We start from the raw sequence: 20,157 nt of genomic DNA, 5'->3' as shown, positions 1-20,157 counted from the left end.
ACGTTCAATAAACCCCTCACTGACTCTATAATAAATATAAACATATATATCCATCCTGTGGACAAAAAGCATGGCTCTCATTTATGTGGCTCCTGCCAAATTTTCCATGCTTATGGTCCATTTTTCAGACTGTCTCTCATTGTATATCAGATATTAGGAACAATAGCTAAAACCTAACCACAGCTTACATTATATTGATCCCATATTTGTGTCCCTGTCAACACTTCTTGGACTGATAAATCCCCTTCTCCTCTGAAATTAGTCCAATTCTTCCTTCAAGGATCAGCCTAATTATTACCTCCTTTGTGAAGCCTTCACCTACCTCTGTTGTAGCAGTTGAGAGAGGTTCAATTTTTTGCATACAGAAAGGCCAGGACTCAGGAATGATTTTGAGAAGGAAAAATGGTTTATTGATGGATAGCCAGAATCAGGAGCTTTCAGTTTCAAACCCAAGCCCTGAACAAGAATTTTGAGTTCCTTTTATACAGAGGAAGGGCTAAATCATTCTTTGTTTCAGTGCTCAATAGGTTTGAATTAGCATATATATCTTCCACATCCTAGGTAAGCTTTTAGCATGGACTTCATATATTCTAGATAAGCTTTTAGCACATTTGGCATGCATTGATAAACTGTTTCCTGGGGCTGGAGTCGTTGCCATGGTGACCAAGGGCAGGGCTGCAGCCTCTCACCATCCCACACCCACAAATCAGGACAGACAGCTTAGGTTATCTCCAAAGAGGCAAAGAGCCTCCCAACCATAGCTCACATCATTTTTCCCCCTTATGCTGAACCTTAACTTGCTAAGCTTTGGCATAAATATTGTTGGAGCTATGAGGTGGATGGCTATTTGTTGTATTGATTGATTACTTTACTTATCAATTTTTAGTGTAGCAATCAGGACCTTGTTTTTAGAAGTTTAGAAGTTTTCATTCTGGACAGCAGAATCCTGGGGCGGGGGCCCCCCCTGCAGTTATCCTGGGACAACGGGCACTCACATGGATTTCCAGTTAGGCTCCAAATCCATCTATTAATTTTGTTTTATCCTTAAAGAGTTTACACCTTTAATCTTAAAGGGGTGCTGAATGGAGATGATCTCTTTTCTGTAACAGCTTCCTGCTGGCCATGGGCTGTAGTCATTGCCTAACAAGATGTAAAACTCTTATTTTAACTGGAGGAAGATGGATCTGGCATTCTGTACAAAGCTGGATGAAGTTTTCATATGGTTAATAAAATGTTCATTCTGAAAGAAACAAACTAAATTAAAAATTTGGAATATCCGTTTTTAAAAGAGGACATTGGATTACAGAGGTAGACAAGGTAAAGTGCCTATGAAGATGGCACCACTCCCCCAAAGCTGGTGGGAACAGTATATATATATTTTTTCTAAGTTTTTTATTTTCAGAGAGAAATTGCAATAGATATTTAGCTTTGTTTTGAAGACACATTTCATGCTGTTTAATGATATGCACTCATGTGCTCTGTTAGACGCTTCTACTGAACTGGCACCCTTTGGGCAGTTGGTTTCATTCAGGATTAGTGCACCAAGTTGGAAATTTTTCCTCATCTTTAGCTGTGGGAGTGATCAGAACTACAGAATACAGTTTCCTTACATTTTGGTTTTAATTGTACTATTTCTGGTAATTTTGACTGTTCATTATTACCAAGTAAGTCTCATTTTTGCTACACAGTAGAATACAGTAGAATAGTGAGTTGACTGAGCCTGGCTGAGACTGCCACCTTATTCTATATACATGTTTATTAACTGTTTAAAAAATGAATTTACTAGGAATTTAACATGTCTAATATACTTTTGCACTTGATCCAAAATAGAAAAGTTAACATTATAATTATTAGGCATATATTTAGTACAGGATAAAAGCACAGCACTTTAATGTCAATTAATGTATTACTTAATGCATAAGGATTCTATGTTGCAATTAATAGTTTTAAATTTCAGGATTGTAATTCTTTACATGTTACCTCTCCATGGGAGCAAGCCATAATGCCAAATGTGTTTAAGTGTTATACTTACAGTATCCTTGTATAATGGCTCCACTTAGCATGTTCTTCACACAATAAATAAGGCACAGCATTGTTGGTCCTAGAGAGAGTTTCTGATATTCTACCAGCCTGGCAAAGGCAAGGAAAGGGATGAGGCTAGGCTTGAAGTAACCATAAATGAAGGTAAAGTTAGTTTAGAATTTACACTTATAAAAATAGGTTCAGGCTAAATTCACTCAGTTATTTCAGTTATCTTTCTGTTGTTTTATATTATAAATGCATCTATAAATGATCTTAACTCTTACAGTTTTTATTAATTTTTTTAACCTTAAGGTGAATTGGATACCTTGATTAATTAAGCTACAAGAATTTTATTAGTAACAATTCTGTGACATCCTGCACTTTCGTAGTAATGGAACAAATTCTCATCTGCAAGTTATGCATTTAATTCACCAGCAAGAGAGCATTGGTATTTAAAGATTCATTTTCAACTATGTTTTTACCTTTTTACTATGAATTCTTAGGCACCAGCAACTGAGAAAAGCCAAACATAGATTTTAAAGTGGCATTTCATTCCTTTTTTTTTCTTTTTCTTCTGTAGTCTCACTACCCTGAAGTTCCCAGCTAGACCATTGAAAAGGCTATCAAGTGATTAGAGGTCTATTGTTTCAAGCAATAGCCTCCTTTCTTCAAATGAGTTTACAGTTTTAAAACATTTCCAAGTATTTCTACAGTCTTACAAAGAGAGAGATTCAGAAAAGTAAAGAACCTGGGCAGAATGAAAATGTATTATGGCCTTGACACCCAAGGGAGGGAACTTTACTGCATTTATTATGATTCTGCCTTTCATCACCTTCACCTTCTCCCTTCCAGGCAGTAGGGTGCACAGTGATCAAATAGACATGTGGCTTATGAATAGAAGGTACAGACTCACTGGAAAGGGGCAAGCTACTCCCCACTTTCCAGCTTTCTGCAAAAATGGGCAGACACAACTTACTCAAATTTGGCACCTCTCCCAGGGACCCAGCCACCCTGACTGGGGCAGCCCCAACAAACCTGGGTGTGTGGTGTGGACAGAGATGGCTGCTAAGCCCCAGCAAGGGGGCAGACCAGAGACAAGGCAGCAGAACATGCACAAACATCCAGACTCAGCAGTTTTGCCCCATAATCAATTCACCCCCTTGCCAATGGCAAGGGAGGGTTCCAGCTCAATTAAATTCCATCACTTTACATAACCACATAACTCCAATACCAGCATTGAGTTGACACAGACAGAAGCACAAAGGTCACTAATCTGACCCACAAGTTCTTTATATATATATTTTTCAGCATGGCTGCCCCTGCAGCCATCACAAACTTTAGAAAAAACACTTAACATTAACATCTGGTATAAAGCGAATTCATTCACAATTCAACACCATAACAAAAGATTCCAGCTAGACCTTTTTCAATGTTTAACTTTACACCCAGACCAAGCTTCACTAGAAAGCCAATCTATTTTCCTGTAACTGTTTTTTTTAAATCCAGAGCAATTTCCAAGATGTTAGGAGTCGAACCTATAAATATAAATATAAATAATCCTATTATAATGAAACCTTCACTCCTTCAGTGGATATAAGACCAGTACCAGATTCCAACATGCAGTTAGACAAACTCAAAACACCAGGCTTTTTCCCTGTTTTTCTCCAGGATGTTAGGACTTGAACCTATAAACAGCTCTTCCTATTAAAATCAAGCCTCCACTCCTTTGGTGGATATAAGACCAGTACCAGATTCTAACATGCAGTTAGACAAACCCAAAACACCAGACTTTTTCCCAGTTTTTCTCCTTTTACCAGGAGAAAATGGCTTCCCCCCAATTTTCTGGGGCTACTAGGGTTCTTTCAGGAGGTGATCAGCCTCCCTCCCTAGCAATTAAAGCTAGGATTCTCCAGACTGTTCTCACTTGGGGAGTCTTACCTTCTTCCATGTTAGCAATTCTTTTTTGTTCCCAGAATCTTTCTCTTCAAATCTTCCATTGCCCTCAATTTTCATCAGGACAATTCTGGTGGAGCCCACATCTTTTCTGGATTAAACTTAATCCAGGGGTGCCCAGATTTGGGGTTCACCCAAGTCTTCCCAGTTTCCATGGGGATTTGGAAAGGGCAGCAAAATGCTACCTTCTCTGACCTTCATTTGCATTCCTGGGAGAGCCCCCAAAAATGTTGTAGAAAATGAGAGAGGTTCAATTATTTGCATATAGAAAGACCAGGGCTCAAGAATGATTTTGAGAAGAAAAAATGGTTTATTGATGGCCAGCCATACTCAGGAGCTTTCTGTTTCAAACCCAAGACTTGAAGTCCTATTTATCTATTTTTTCTTTCACTGCTTATGCTTTGGGTGTGAAGTTCATGAAGCCATTTCCTATTATAGTGTCCTGTAGATCTTTATGATCTTGGCTCTTATATTTAGATTTTTGATACATCTTGAGTTGATTTTTGAATAAGGTGGGAGATGGTAATCCTCTCATTCATTTACATATGGATACCTAATTCTCCAAGCACCATTTGTTGAAGTGGCCATTCTCTCCAGTTGAATGGACTTGGTGGCCTTGTCAAATATCAGAAAACTTTATATGTGAGTATCTATATAAGAACTCTCAATTCATTTCCATTTGTCAGTATGTCTATCCTTGGGCCAATAGCATGTCATTTTGACCACTCTAGCTTTGTGGTATATTTTAAAGTCAGGTAGTTTGATTTCTCTGATTTTGTTTTTCCTTTTCAAAATGTCTTTATCTATTCGAGGCCTCTTTCCCTTCCAAATAAATTTCATAGTTAATTTTCCCAGTTCATTAAAGAATGCTGTGTTGATTTTTTATTGTGATTGTATTAAATCTGTAGATGAGTTTGGTTATGATAGCCATCATAATAATATTTAGTCCTCCTATCCATGAACAGGGAATATTCTTACATTTATTTAAGTCTTCTTTGATTTCCTTTAACAGTGTTGTGTAGTTTTCTGTGTATAAGTCTTTTTCATCTTTATTCAAATTTATTCCTGGGTATTTCATTTTTTATTATATTTATTAAATTCATACCTAGGTATTTGATCTTTTCATTTACTATTGTAAATGGTATTTGTTTCTTGATTTCCTCCTCAGATTGCTCATTATTGGTGTACAGAAATGCTACTGATTTTTGCACATTGATCTTATAACCTGTGACTTTAGTGAACTCATTTATAAGTTCTAGAAGCTCTCTTGTAGATTTCTCAGTGTGTCTTATATATAGGATCATGTCATCTCCCAATAGTGAAATTTTGACTTCTTCCTTTCCAATGTGGATGCATTTTATATCTGGATATCTGTTTCTTGCCTCAGTGCTCAGGCAAGTACTTCAAACACAATGTTAAATAGGAGAGTTGACAGTTGTCATCTTTGTCTTGTTCCTGATCTTAGAGGGAAAGATTTTTGGATTTCACCATTGTAAATGATGTTAGTTGTTGGTTTTTCATATATACCTTTGATCATGTTCAGAAAGTTTCCTTCTATTCCTATTTTTTGTTTTTTGTTTTTTGTTTTTTTGTTTTTTAATCAGGAAAGGGTGCTGTATTTTGTTGAATGCTTTTTCTGCATCTATAGGTATGATCATGTGATTTTTTTCTTTCAGTTGATTTTTATATACATTGGGATGAGATGTAGAACACAGTGTTAGAGGAGTTGCATTGTTATGCATCACATATGGAAGAACAAGATGATTTAGGACATGTGTAGCCACAAGTTCAGGTACAGAACAGAGCAGGAAGGGAGTGAGAGTCTAGAAGACACGGATGGAGGTTGGAGAATCTATGCTAGTGCTAAACTTAAGGATAAATATAATTGAGTAACTTTGGTCTGCTTTCTCTGGTTGTAGAGACATAATTCAAAATGTGACATGGGTTAGGGTATAGGCCACTCTCTCCCAGTTGAGAGGGTTTGGTGGCTTTATCGAATATTATATGGCTATATATGTGAGGTTCTATATCAGAGCTTTCAATTCGATTCCATTGGTCTGTGTGTCTCTCCTTATGCCAATACCATGCTGTTTTCACTACTGTAGCTTTGTAGTATGTTTTGAAGAAAGGAAGTGTGATTCCTCCAATTTCGTTTTTCTTTTTCAATATGTCTTTGCCTATCCGGGGCCTCTTTCCTTTCCAAATAAATTTCATAGTTAGTTTTTCTAGTTCCGTAAAGAAGGCTGTGTTGATTTTTATTGGGATTGCATTGAATGTGTAGATCAGTTTTGGTAGGATAGACATTTTAATAATATTCAGTCTTCCTATCCATGAACAAGGAATATTCTTCCATTTATTTAGGTCTTCTTTGATTTCCTTGAACAGTCTTGTAGAGTTCTCAGTGTATAAGTTTTTTACCTCTTTAGTTAAATTTATTCCTATGTATTTGATTTTTTTATTTACTATTGTGAATGGTATTTGTTTCTTGATTTCCTCCTAATCTTGCTCATTATTGGTGTACAGAAATGCTACTGATTTTTGTGCATTGATCTTATAACCTGCAACTTTACTAAACTCATTTATGAGTTCTAGAAGCTTTGTTGTAGATCTCTCAGGGTTTTCTATGTATAGGATCATGTCATCTGCAAATAATGAAATTTTGACTTCTTCCTTTCCAATTTGAATGCCTTTTATATCTGGTTCTTGCCTCAGTGCTCGAGCAAGTACTTCTAAGACAATGTTAAATAGGAGTGGAGACAATGGGCATCCTTGTCTTGTTCCTGAGTTTAGAGGGAAGGATTTTAGGATTTCTCCATTGTAAACAATGTTGGCTGTAGGTTTTTCATATATACTCTTTATCATGTTAAAAAAAATTTCCTTGTATTCCAATCTTTTGGAGTGTTTTTATCAAGAAAGGGTGCTGTATTTTGTCAAATGCTTTTTCTGCATCTATAGATGTAATCATGTGATTTTTTTTCCTTCAATCTGTTTATAGGTTTATTACATTGATTCATTTTCTTATGTTGAACCATCCTTGCATACCTGGAATAAATCCCACTTGGTCATGGTGTATAATTTGTTTAATGTGTTGTTGAATATGATTAGCAAGTATTTTGTTAAGTATTTTTGCGTCTAGGTTCATTAGAGAAATTGGTCTGTAATTTTCCTTTCTTGTGCTTTCTTTTTTTGGCTTTGGTACTAGGGTAATGTTGGCATAATAGAAGGAGTTAGGCAATGTTCCTTCTGTTTCGATGTTTTGGTATAGTTTCAGCAGGATTGGTGTTAGTTCTTTCTGGAATGTTTTGTAGAATTCACCTGTGAAGCCATCTGGCCCTGGGCTCTTCTTAGTTGGGAGATTTTTAATGACTGATTCTATCTCTCTGCTTGTGATTGGTTTGTTGAGATCATCAATTTCTTCTTTCATCAATATGGGTTGCTTATGTGTTTGTAGGAATTTGTCCATTTCCTCTAAATTGTCATTTTTGTTGGAATATAGTTTTTCAAAGTATCCTCTTATGATAGTCTTTATTTCTGTGGGGTCAGTGGTGATATCGCCTTTCTCATTTCTTATTTTGTGTATTTGCATCTTCTCTCTTTTTTTCTTTGTTAGTCTCACTAAAGGTTTGTCAATTTTGTTGATCCTCTCGAAGAACCAGCTCTTTGTCTTGGTTATCTTTTCAAATTCTTTCTTATTTTCTATTTCATTTAGTTCTGCTCTTATCTTTGTTATTTCCTTCCTTCTTCTTCCTGTTGGGTTACTTTGTTGTTGTTTTTCTAATTCCTTCAAATATGCAGTTAGCTCTTCAATTTTTGCTCTTCTTTTTTGATATATATGAATTTATGGCTATAAATTTCCCTCTCAGTACTGCTTTTGCTGCATCCCATAAATTTTGGTATGTTGTGTTATCATTATCATTTGTTTCAAGGTAGTCATTGATTTCTTTTGAGATTTCCTCTTTGACCCACTGTTTTTTTTAAGAGTGTGCTGTTTAATTTCCAAATTGTGGTGTGAAATCTGGGCCTCTGTCCCTTGCAAATTTCCAGCTTGACTCTACTGTGGTCAGAGATATTGTTTTGTATGATATCGATCTTTCTGAATTCATTCAGCCTTTCTTTGTGTCCTAGCATATGGTCTATCTTGGAGAATGATCCATGTGCAGTTAAGAAAAATGTATATCCTGCTGTGTTTGGGTGTAATGATCTATATATGTCTATTAGATCCAGCTCCTTTAATATACTGTTCAAACGTTTTGTTTCTTTAGTGATTCTCTTTTGAGATGTTCTGTCCAGAGTTGATAGTGTTGTATTAAAATCCCCCACTATAATTGTAGATGTATCTATTGTTTCACTTAGTTTTTCCAGCATTTGCTTCACGTATTTAGGGCACCCTTGTTAGGAGCATAAATATTTATGATTGTTCAATCTTCTTGACAGATTTTCCCTTTCACTAAAATATAGTATCCTTCTTTGTCTCTCACAATTGTTTCACATTTAAAGTCTATTTTGTCTGATATTAATATAGCTACTCCTGCCTTTTTTTTTGTTATTGTTTGCTTGTATGATTGTTTTCCAGCCATTCACTTTCAATCTCCATGCATCTCTGGGTCTAAGATGTGTCTCTTGTAGACAGCATATGGATGGGTCATATTTCCTTATCCAATGTCCCAGTCTGAATCTTTTAATAGGTGAGTTTAATCCATTGACATTCAGTGTTATTACTTTCAAGGAATTATTTATTTTAGCCATATTTTGATTGGATTTGTGTTTGTGATATTTTGTTTCTATTTTATTCCTTCTATTTTTGTCTTTTTTGTTGCTCTTATACTCTCCTCCAACTTTGCCTGTCCTGTTTTTTCCTTTCTTCCTGCAGAACTCCCTTTAGAATTTCTTGAAGGGGAGGTTTCTTGTTGGTGTACTCTTTCAGTTTCTGTTTATCTGCGAATATTTTGAACTCTCCATCATGTTTGAATGCTAGTTTCGCTGGATAGAGTATTCTTTGTTGTACTTTTTTTTTCCTTTAGTACCTTGACTATATCATACCACTGCCTTCTTGCCTCCATGGTTTCAGATGAGAAATCAGCACTTAATCTTATGGAGCTTTCCTTGTATGTGATGGTTTTCTTTTCTCTTGCTGCTTTTAGGATTTTCTCTTTGTCTTGAGAATTGGATAATTTGACAAGTATATGTCTTGGGGTGGGCCTGTTCGGATTTATGACCAGTGGAGTGCGCTGTGCTTCTTGGATATGTACATCTGTCTCTTTCAGTAGATTTGGGAAGTTTTCAGCCATTATTTCCTGCAACACTCCTTCTGACCCCTTTCCCTTCTCTTCTCCTTCTGGGATGCCTATAATACGTATGTTTGAGCGTTTTGCATTGTCATTCAGGTCCCTAAGTCCTAGCTGGATTTTTTCTATCTTTTTATCGACCCCTTCTACTATCTGTTTGATTTTTGATGTAGTGTCTTCCACATCACTAATTCTCTGCTCTGCCTCTTCTAGTCTGCTGATATTTGCTGCAAGTGTATTTTTGATTTCTTGAACTGTGGAGTTCATTCCCATCATATCTGTTATGTTTTTTCGTATGTCTGCAATTTCCCCTCCAAGTGTTGTCTTCATGTTGTTAACCTCTTTCATTACTTCATCAAATTTGTCGGTGATAAATGTTCTGAGATCTTTCATTGCTTGTGCAAAGTTCTGCTCCCCTTCCTGATTTTTAGTTTGTTGATTGGATTCAGCCATGTTTTCCTGAATACTGGTTTGGTTTGTAGATTTTTGTTGCTGTCTCGTCATCATTTTATCTTGACGGGTTTAATCAGCTCCTTAGCTTCTTTGTCTAGTCTTGGAGATTAATTAGCTGTTGTTTTTGCGTGTTATATCTTCTCTTTGTCCCTTTGTTCTTCTTATTCTATTTTCTTTTTGCTGGTTAAGTTCACTTTAAAGGAAAGTATTAGTGCCGGGGAAAGTCAATTGTGTAAACAAGGGAAAAGTGTAAAGTAGTATTGGTGATATATGTTAACAAAGCAAGAATATGAGATCTGGGAGGATGGAGGTTAAATTCATGTAAATTGTGTAGAGTTATAGCAGTAGGTAGAGTACCTATGATGAGGTAGATGAGTGAATATGGGAGGAATATGGTATGAACTAGAAAGCTATTGTTTTCGTGAGAGAGGGAAAGAGAAAAGAAAGGTAATAGTTTCAAGAGTGGATAACCGACAGAAGACAAAACAAAGGTATTAGAAATTAAGAGTTAGACACGTTGTGGATCAAAGAATGGGAGGTGGGAGGTGTAATATAGGAGAGACAGTAGATGATGGCGGATATCAAGATGTAGGGGAAAGGGGAGAGTGTAGGTAGTCTAAATCAGTTCACACAGAAATGAGGGAGTGGAGGATGAGAAAACCCCGCAACTGTGAGGTGTTCCCTGTAGCACATATTATATAATTGAGTTAAAATAAAATAAGTAGAAAATGAGGGACAAGAGGGAGAGAGAAAACAGAAAAAGAGAAAAAAAGAAAGAAGAGAAGAAAGGAAGAAAGAAAAAGGGGGTAGGCAAAGGGTCGGGAACAAGTAGGGGAAAGACAAAAATAGATATACACAAACCACAATTACAACAGGAACTACACCAACAAAAAAACCCTAAATAACTGAATTTTTTAAAAAAGGAGTTTGGGGGATACACTGGGAGAAAAGACTAGGGGATAATGCAATATTAGCAATCAGGATATTAAAAAAATTAAAAAATAAGATTAAATGAAAATAAAAACAAAACAGAATGAAACAATAAGGAAAAAACGCAAACGTTGAAAGCTAGGGCATTCAAGGACCTCAGATGGACCTCAGGGCGTGATGGATTCAGGGGTGGAAAGTCTGAGATATTGAAGACTCAAGAGGTGTGAGTCTCTGGGGTGTGGGCCACCAGAGTTTAGGGGATTCAGACCTGGCCACCTCAAATCTGGTCAACAGGAAGCCTAGGAGCTCTGCAGTGTAGCATAGCCCTCAGGGATCCCCGCAGCTGGGTGCCAGCCCTATGGGGGAAATCAGATCTGCAAATTCTATATTATGTCTGAACCCTGCATTTCACTTACTGTGTTTATTATATTAGGATATATCGTCAGTTCAGCTTTTGGACAGCTCCCATCCTGTGATTCTACACAATGGCCGCCTGAGGGCACCTCTACACCAAGGCCAATTTAATGGCGCAGATCAGAAGTCCAGCTGGTGGTTGGGGCTCCAGTTGGAAACTCAGACAAAACCGGCATTCCCAAGCTTCACAAAATATTCCCCAATCAGCTACCAGATGTGTCCCCCTCCCTCGCCGAACCCTATAACAAGCTCCCAATTATGTCCCTTTATTGTCTACAATCTAATTCCGTTGCAGATCGGCAGCCAGGCTTGTGGGGGCGGGGCTCCAGGCATAAGTGCTATTACTTGTGTCCGCAATCAAAAATTCCCCTGCTTCACCACAAAACACCGTCTGTCTCCCCAAATCTATCCGCAAAGGCATCCCGTCCCATCCGCCCAACAGCCCGCCCAGGACTCGTGAATTCCCCAGCACCACAGAGCCACCAAAAAACGCAGTGGCAGTGGCGATACTGTGGCTCCCCCCACCCCCAGGGAGGGTCAGCCCGTGTGCAGGTCTCACCTCTGGGCAATAGAACCCAAATTATATCTTATAGACCAATCCTCTCCATTACCTTCCCTCCAAATCAATGTCCAGATACTTCCTGCCCTGCAAAAATCCTGAAAAAGCCTGTTCTCAGAGAACCTCCAGCAGCGCCCAGCTGCCTCTTCCCAGGAGAGACTGAAAGGCAAGCTCAGTCAGCCACCATCTTACTTCCTACCTCCTCTTTTATAAATATTGATGAAACTTAACATCACTTATATTCATTATTGCAAGATCATGTAGAACACTAAATGATGCCAAATTAAACACTACCCCAAATAACAGGGCTCCTAAGGGCTCTGGAGATACCTGGGTACTATGGTCAGGGTAGATAATGTTCATGAAGTTACACCTTTCCAGCAGACCCTACTTTGGGGTTTGTGCCCTCCAGTGTGACAGAATTGAGCTCAGTTATTTTCCTCCACATGGCTCTTTGGTCCCTTCTATTTGATCTTACATTTAGTGTTGTACATACAAGAAACTTGAATCTTTGGACTGTCCATGTACCACCTGGGCCCTAAGCTTCAACAGAATTGCAACACCTATGCTCCAGTTCATTGGACTCACCCAGGACAACTAACTAGGAGGTGGTGATGGACAACCACAGTACCAACAAATCAAGAGAGCCTACAACTGTAAGCAAGTGAGTCCCATCCATCAGCTCTATGGGAAACCCCTCTCAATTAGAATTAGAATGAGCATCACCTTCCCAGAATCTGCAAGATTGGGAATGAAATATGGACTAGAGTGGACTTACTGGTATTTTACTGTAGACTTATTTTGATTTTAAATGTAAGAACTTATACCATTGATGTGGAGGCAGTGGCCACTGGAGGTTCTGAGGTCAGGGAGAGGGAAAACAGGTGTAATACATGGGCATTTTCAGGACTTGGGAATTTTCCTGAATCACAATGAAATGACATATAGACCATTATATATCTTGCCATAATCAACAGAATTGTATGGGAGAGAGTGTAAACTACAATGTAAACTATAATCCATGCTTAGTGGCAATGCTCTAAAATGTGTTCAACTGCAATGAATGTACCACACTAATGAAGGACTGTAGTTAATGGGGTCAAATGTAGGAGTGTGGGGTACTGAACATATAGGAATCCTCTATATTTTTTATGTAACATTTATGTAAGCTAAGTATCTTTTTTTTTAAAAAAAGCAAGTCGCTGAACATCATGGACTAATTAATAAAATTCATGGATTTTTGTGTTCTTATCTGTACAGTGAAGGTGTTCATATCATCTTTATTAGCCAGAGATGACAAAATCTTGGCCTCTTGACCCTCAGAAAGGAGAGTCCTCCCCTTATTTCCCTTGGAGCACACTTCATGTTCCTCTTGTTGACTGGGCTATGTTTATTACCAAGTGAAGATTTTGGCATTCATGACAGGTGGGCCTGGAATTTATGACCAAGTCTTGACTCTTAAGGCTCTTTCTCCATTCTCAGCTTTCCTTTCCTTTTGCTTGTCTGGATTTGAGTGAAAATCCAGAGGAAGTTAATGCTAGTGGAGGTATTGACAATGGAATCACAGGTGAGTTGGGAATTCTTTAACTGAAATTGCACCTCCATTGACAGCAGATGGGGAAATTTCTCCTACTGACATGAATTATTCAAGTGCATTCATGACCTATTCAAGTATCTGGTCTTACATTATGATTTACAGGACTCTAGAATAATTATGGTAATTTAGGGACTGATTAATAGGTAATCTCCTTCCAACCATTACAATAGTTATTTCCATCTTCTAGAAAGGCTGTATATTCTCTGGAAAGATAAGAGATGTTTTCTTTTTCTCTCCCAACCTATGGCCTCATTAGAGAGTAATGTATTCATTAGTCATGCTAGTGCCTGAAATTGTTTAGCATGCGGTGAGTATAGGTGATAGTGATAAGTAAGAATATAAGTTTACAGTTATAAAAAAGGCTAAATTTACAACTGGTGCATTCAATCAATGCAAGGTTACAGATACTAGAATGTAAAGCTAAATATATTCACCAGAAGTGCAAAAGAAATTTAGTAAATGAAAGGAAATGAGGAATCATTTATTTTCCCCAATTTTAATTTTCTTTAAAGTTTTTATAGAATGTTTTTACACATTTTGAAATGCTCAAAAAATTCTCCTTACCACTCTTCTTTAAATTTCCCAACTTCAGTTTTTCTACATCAAATTTATACAAATTTTCAAAATGGATGCAATGTGTAATAATTGTTTTTTCCTCCATTGTGGCTGTGTATTCAGATTGCATATCATAAGCAGAATAAAATTTATGTCCCTGTGATTATTTTTGAAGATTTGGAGATATCAGAAGTAATGAAGAGGGTTGTCTTAATTTTTATCAGACAGATGTCATGAAGAAACAAGAGAGACAAAGAAAACTTGTATTTGTAGGCCTCAGAAAATGTTGAGATTGTGAGGTTCCCTACCATAGGATTGGTCAATCAAGGGCCAGTTTCAGCACAATGGTCTCAGAAGTTCATGGCTTGTGACATCTTTACTTTCACAATATAACCAATACTTGAAATATATAGAGTTGAAGCAAGCAGCCCTTATTGAATCTGAGTTCTGTATGAAAACTATTCTGCATATTTCTGGATATTGCTTCAGAGCTCCCTGCCATTTCCATTAGCAATAGACCTATGAATTTAATTTGGATAGAAAGCACTTCACACATTAGCTGGTGAGATTTGTCAAAATGCATAACATATTCTTAAACAATGTTATAAGTGAGAGGAAAATGATATATATACATTTATAATCTAAACATACTCATTTTTTTCTTTTAAATCTTTATTTTTAAATACTTTCAAACTTATAGGACAATTGAAATAATATTGATGATGTCTGTAAATTAACTTAAAATTGGAGGAAAAGATTATTTTAGTTATGAATGCTTGAGTGAAAGCTTTATAATCAGCAGTAAGAAGTCATAATTACAAGTTTATTGTGAAATTTCCAGGTGTATATCATACATTCATGTGCTATTCCTTAATTGTAGAGTTTTATGCATTCAAAGTGTGTATGTGACTGTGAGCATATCAGAATGGCAGATGACAGTTCAGCATTAATAATAATTACACTGGAAACCCACACTCATTGAGTTTTACATGCACAGTCTCTGCTTTTTGTGCTGGGTGGTTTTTTTGTAATATTTTTTTCTTTGTATAATAAATTTTATTTTTAAAGAGGTTTCAGATTACAGAAATGTTACATGGAAAGTATAAGAGATTCCCATATACCCCAATTCTCCCTCTCCCACATTCTCCCTATTAACATTTTACAATAGAGTGGTACATTTGCTACAAGTAATGAACAAATATTTAAACATTGCTACTAACCCAGGTCTGTATTTTATCATACTTTTTACACTTTGAACCACACAATTTTATGGCTTTGAAAAAATGTATAAAGACCTGTATCTATCATAGCAATATCATGCAGAACAATTCCAATAGCCTTAATAGGCCCTATTTTCCAACTATTCTTACCTCCCCTTCCCCTCAGAATCTCTGGTAACTATTATATTTATATCAATTTTACAAGTTCTTTCATTGCTACAATAATAATGTCTACTTTGGTCCATGGTTGCATTTCCCCTTTATGTATGTTCATTCCTCACTCTTGAGGGTTATGCAATGGCAATTTCTACACTGCTTCAGATTGAGGAACTGTCTTGCTTGCAGTTGTATATCCTCCCTGTTTTGGGGGATGGGGTTTTTCCAGTAACAACATTCTGTTAGTTCTCCTACGTGAGTCTGATGAACTGGAGATTAGGTGTTGGTTGCACCTCTGCTGAGATCCAGGGCTCAAGTGACATAGGAACAGTCTGTAGATTCAAGACTCAGAGATGTATGTTTAACTGGTATGGTACTGTTCATTGGCTCAAACAAAGGGGGTAAAAGAATCATGTGTAGGGAAATTATAAATGAGTCTAACTCTGTTACATTGGGAATTTTGGTTGTCATATGTTGCAAGGTAATGTTCATTGACATGACAGAAAGTGGAGGAATGGAAACACTCTTCCACTGCTAGTGGGAATGTAGAATGGTGCAGCCATTGTGGAGGAGAGTTTGGTTGTTCCTCAGGAAACCAAGTATAGAATTGCCATATGACTAAACAATTCCAATATTAGGAATATACCCAGAAGAATTGAAAGTAGGGCCATTAACATATATATGCACACAAATATTTATTGCAGCATTATTCACTACTTCCAAAAGTTGGAAGCAACCCAAGTTTACATCAAGGGATGAATAGATAAACAAGATATGGTATACAATATAGTATATTATTCAGCTGTAAGAAGGAATGAAGTATTGACACATGAGACAACATGTAAGAACCCAAAGACTTTATGTTGAGTGATATAAGCCAGTCACTGAAAGAGGAATATTGCATGATCTCACTGATATTAAGGATATTTAGCAAACTCACAGAAATAGATTCTGGGAGCTAGTTTGCCAGGAGATAGAAATGGAGTAGAGAGTGGTGAGGTGATGCTCAATTTGGGGAGAAACTATGATAAGATGGATGGGTTTTGTTTGGCAAAAGATGGGCTAATGGTGAAGGAATAGTGTGAGTGGAGTCAGTGGTACTTGAATGTGAGTGTGTGAAGGTTTTGGGGATGGCTTGGGCTATCCGTGGAGCTGAGGAGAGGGCAGGAGTAAGGAACAGGTGAACTTTGGGGAGGTGTAGGACTGTAGTTGATAATATATTGTGGGAATATTATTTTAGCAACTTTGGCAGGAGAGGGTCACTGATGCAGAATGTTGTCAGTGTGAGGATGTATGGGGAAGGTTACACCTAGAACATACTCCTTTGAAATATGAATGTGTTCATGTCGACATGAAATGTTATCTTAAGTGGGTAGAGGCCCACACAACAACAAAATTTTAAACTCCCATCCTGGGGATTCCTGCTACATTCTCAAAAAGAGACAAGAATCTCTCAAGTACATAAACAATGCCTAATAATAGAAAACAGACAAAATGCCAAACCCCTGATGAACAAATAAAAGCACTACTTTACCCCCTGCATTGGACATGAATTCCAGGGATGAGACTCCCTGGCACCAAAGAATTAATATGAAGCACAAACTAGTGAGACATGTGGAAAAAGACCTTGGCCAAAATGGGGAATCAGTAAACATGAAAGAGTTTTTATGGTTAAGAGAACTCAGTATAAGATATAAATGTATTCTAGAGGTTAATGCTCTTAATTTGAGCATCATACTCAGGACCTTGTTACAGATACCCTGTGTGAACCAAAATTTCTTTGATGTTTTAGGAGATAGTTACCTTCAAAGATGTAGTTGTGGACTTCACCCAGGAAGAATGGGACATGCTAGACTCCTCCCAGAGAAAGCTATTCAGAGAAGTGATGCTGGAGATTATCAATCACCTGGTCTCAGTGGGTAAGAATCTAAAATTGTATCTATCATCTATATCCATCACTGTTTACCATCTATCTAACCTATGTATCTACTATTCACCTATCTGCTTACTATAAATATATTCCATTTATTAATTCAAATATCTAGATCAGCTTTCCTGTATTGTCATATAATTATTTGCTCTTATATTTGATGTATTGTAATTTAAATATATGATTTTATAACACAACTGCCTAAATGAAATTTTTTCCTTATTTACTTCTATTTCACCCCAATATAACTTAATCTTGACCACAACTTAATGTCTTTTGTGAATCTCCATTTAGAACACTCAGTGCAGTGTAGGGAACTCAATTAATATTTTTTGAATGGATAAATAATTAGTTGTTGTGAAATATGTATTCTACTCCAAGGGCTATGCTGAGTTTTGAGAGCAGTCCAAAAAAATGTGTGTACCCTTTCCCAGATAGAATTTAGATAATTCTGATGGAATTTGCTTACTGGATTTTTTTTTTTTTACATAAAATGAACCTCATGAAGCATAGAGAGATTGAGAGGTGATGATGTTTTTCTTTGTTCTCTGTTTATTATTATTGAAATAATGAAACTGCGCTAATAATGATTGACATGATGGATGCACAACTATGTGATTATTCCAAATACTATTGATTGTACACCCTGGATGGATCATATACTTTACTAATATGTATCAATAATATTGAATTGTTTTAAAAAAACATTCAGTCACTGTGGAAACATAGATTACTTCCTATTTAGGATTAACAGGATTCTTTACTTTTCTGAAGCATCATTAATGTTATTAGAGCAGTTTCATTTTTTCAATAATTATAATAAACAAAAACAAGACACAAGAGAAGATTCTTCACTTTTCAATTTATGCTTCACCTGCTGTACATACCTGCTATTTCTGGCTGTTTTTGCTTATTTATTTATTAAGCAGTTTTATTGAGATATATTCATTTACCATACTATCTATCCAAATGGTATAATCAATGGCTTTTAGTATAATCAAAATGTTGTGCATTCATCAACACAAAAAAATTTTAGAACAATGTCATTACTCCAAAAAGAAAAAACTCTATCCTGCTTAGCAATCCTTCCCCAGCCTTACATAATGAGTAAGCTTATTTCTTTATAAGTTGATTTATAGTTATGTTTTAGATAAATGGAATAAAAATTTAGAGTATTTTGCATCTGGCTTCTTTCAGTTAGCATGTTTTTTGTCTAATATTAACATCTTGTAGTATTAACATACATTTGTTCAGTTTCAAAGAAAAAGTCACATATGAAATTTTGCCCATTATATATGGATATAATGTTTTTTATATTTAAAGTATTCAATTTGATATTCTTTTCCAGATAATTCTGAATATTGAAAACATCCTGAGAGGGATACTTGGAAACTTCAAACATTTTCATGCCCCTAATCTTACTGTAACATGATATTGTGTTTTTTCCAAATATTACAGGCAGAAAAAGTGTTTTTAAAAAATGGGAAATGATATAAATGATAATCAGCCCACCTATCTTTATGAAAGACATTTCTAAAATCATGTCATTCATAAACTTAATTGTATGAACCCTAGTTTCCACATAGATATCTGGAGATGAATAAATTAGGAATTCAGTAAAATATCCTAATTGTAATCAATTTGGGGATTAAATGCTAATCCAGCAAAAAATCTGTGTTTCAATTTAGGGAATATTAACCTAAGCCAAAAATTTTATCCTGAGAACATATAAAAAAGAATTGTATAAACAGGTTTCACATATATAATCTTAAATGAAGTTCAAAATTTATCAGATAGCTCTGAAATTGGATGGCTATAATAAAGATTATCTCTGTATGGAGAAGAATAATGTATTTATGAATGTAACAAAGGAATTATTTAACTGGATTCTTTCACTGAAGAATTAGTCTAGAATTTATATGTAGGGAAGTGAATAAATTAATGTACATGGACAAAAGTTTTACAGTCTCCCATTTAATTCCCCACAGCAGAGAGCTAACATTAAAAGAAATTCCTTCAAATGCAATTATTTGCAAGAAGATACCACTGACAGATCCAGTGATTGAATATGTTTTAATTTGCATGACAAAGAAATCATGTTTTAACAGTCCAATGGCAAAAGTACACAGGGACCATTTAGCTTTTAATCAGCATAAGCAGATTCATGAGTGTCACTATTCTTATTTTAGAGAACATGAAAGAACTCATACTGCCCAGAAACACTACTTATGCCATCTTTGTGGGAAACATTTTGCTCATTGCTCTTCCCTTAACCAATTTGAAGACTCACACTGGAGAGAAACCCCATGAATGTCATCTATGTGGCAAAGGCTTCAATGAATTTTTACATTTAAACAACATGAGAGAATTTCAAACTTGTGAGAAATCCTATGCATGTCATCTATGTGATAAATGCTTCACTCATTGCTCTTCCCTTAAATGACATGAGAGAAATCACACTGGTGAGAAATTCCATGAATGTCATCTATGTGGTAAAGGCTTCAGTCAATATTCTCACCTTAAGAAACATGAGAAAACTCACATTGGAGAGAAACCCCAAGACTGTCATCTATGTAGCAAAGCTTTCAGTCAACATTCTTAACTTAAACAACATGAGAGAACTCACACTGGTGAGAAACTCTATGCATGTCATCTATGTGGAAAATGCTTCACTCATTGCTCTTCCCTTAAATGACATGAGAAACCTCATATTGGAGAGAAAACCCATGAATGTTATGTATGTGGCAAAGGCTTCAGTTGATATTCTGAACTTAAATGCCATGAGAGAACTCACACTGGTGAGAAAAACCCATGAATGTCATCTATGTGAGAAAGCTTTTTGTAACTTTCCAAACTTCAGTGACATGAAAGAACTCACACTGGAGAGAAATTGTATGAATGCCTCTTTGTGGGAAAGTCTTCACTGCATCCTCTTCCCTTAAATATTATGAGAAATGTCACACTGGAGAAAACTCCATAAATGTCATCTTTGTGTGAAAGCCTTGTTCAATCTCCTTCCCCAAAATAAAATGAGAGAACTCATACTGGTGAGAAACCCCATAAATGTCATCTGTGTGAGAAAG

At 36.3% G+C, this 20,157-nt stretch overlaps 1 long non-coding RNA gene across 1 annotated transcript in view; it reads left to right on the top strand.

Annotated features, from left to right (window-relative positions):
• Positions 1-16,943: 16,943 nt before the first annotated feature.
• The window catches only part of LOC131275834 (uncharacterized), a 67,487-nt gene continuing 64,273 nt past the window's right edge, over positions 16,944-20,157 (top strand). The window contains exon 1 of the long non-coding RNA XR_009183299.1: positions 16,944-17,063. This is a non-coding gene — a long non-coding RNA (uncharacterized lncRNA). The remainder of the gene's footprint in view (positions 17,064-20,157) is intronic.

This window comes from Dasypus novemcinctus, chromosome 24, assembly GCF_030445035.2.
Source record: "Dasypus novemcinctus isolate mDasNov1 chromosome 24, mDasNov1.1.hap2, whole genome shotgun sequence".
NCBI classification, from domain to species: Eukaryota; Metazoa; Chordata; class Mammalia; order Cingulata; family Dasypodidae; genus Dasypus; species Dasypus novemcinctus.
The sequence above is the reverse complement of the archived record's forward strand: the minus strand, read 5'-3'. Positions and strand labels throughout refer to the sequence as shown.